Source organism: Cyprinodon variegatus, unplaced genomic scaffold, assembly GCF_000732505.1.
Source record: "Cyprinodon variegatus isolate N-32 unplaced genomic scaffold, C_variegatus-1.0 Scaffold354, whole genome shotgun sequence".
Classification (NCBI taxonomy): domain Eukaryota; kingdom Metazoa; phylum Chordata; class Actinopteri; order Cyprinodontiformes; family Cyprinodontidae; genus Cyprinodon; species Cyprinodon variegatus.
Genome location: NW_015150807.1, coordinates 840,982 through 842,147, shown reverse-complemented (window position 1 = coordinate 842,147; position 1,166 = coordinate 840,982).

The following is a 1,166-nucleotide window of genomic DNA, read 5'->3' as shown; positions in this document are numbered from 1 at the left end:
GTGATTAGGTCAGAAAGTTTTGAGAATGAGTTTGAACCACCACCAGTATTTGTAATGGAGTTACCTACAGGCAGAGAGAGCGCTGAGCTGCTGGAATTGATGAGAGTTCTGGGCGGATGAATGAGGTATAGGCCGATGAACCATCGGCCCAGAGCTGAGGGAAGCCTCACAAACCCCGCGAGTAGCTGCGATGCAGCTGCTCAGTCCGGAACGATGCCCAGATTACCTACTAGAGGGAAGGCCACAGGATTCTAAGAGTATCCTGAGGTGATGAAGGAACCATGAGCGAACGTAGGGTAACCCTTGGCGAAATGAAAAGTGCTTAGAATGCCTGAAACATGACGCGCTGAGCTGATGAAATGTTAGTGACTGCTGCCAGGTGATGCTTCTGATGAAGGGCATGAGAGACTGGAAGGAGGAGTGACCTTATTAGTGGCTTCAACTAATACGATGTTATTGCAGTGGGCGGACGCGATTCCTTCCCAAAAGCCCCACGATGGCAAGCTAGCTAAGGGTAGACCTCACACAAGCAGATGATTGGGTGTGAATAAAAGAGGCCATGAAGGCCGCGAACCACCTGTCCTGAAGAACCCCCCAAAACCTACGGATGCAGCATCCGTAAAATTTTGGTGCATGTCAGGAGATAGATAATGTCGCAGAGAAAGAAAAGATTTCCGTTCCAATTTAGAGCAGTCTGGACCAGGAGATCCGAACGGCAGCCTACGTTCAGAGTAATCTGACCAAGGAGGAGGGACGGAAATTGCCGGATCAAGCAACTGGGAAATGAAAGAGCGGCCTTGAGGAATAAGCGCATAGCAAATTAGATGACCTAGCAAGGAGCGCAATTGGCATTTAGAAATGACTGATGGAAAACATCAGTCATCATTATTTTTTAATTTTTTTTTTATTTTTATTTTTTTAACGTTAGATGATGAAGAAGACAGAACGATAATCAGAAGTAATAATAAGGGGATGGCCTCCACAGAAGCTCTGAGTAATCGCGATAGATGCTGAATGCGGCCAAAATTGGCCAATAGAAAGATCTCTGGTAGACGGAGATCGGATGATTTAAGAAAACTGTGACGTCACCTGCTGATCGACTTCAGGGGAGGGAAGAATAAGAGAGACTAAATTAACATATTTCCCCTGAATAATTTAGAACGAGG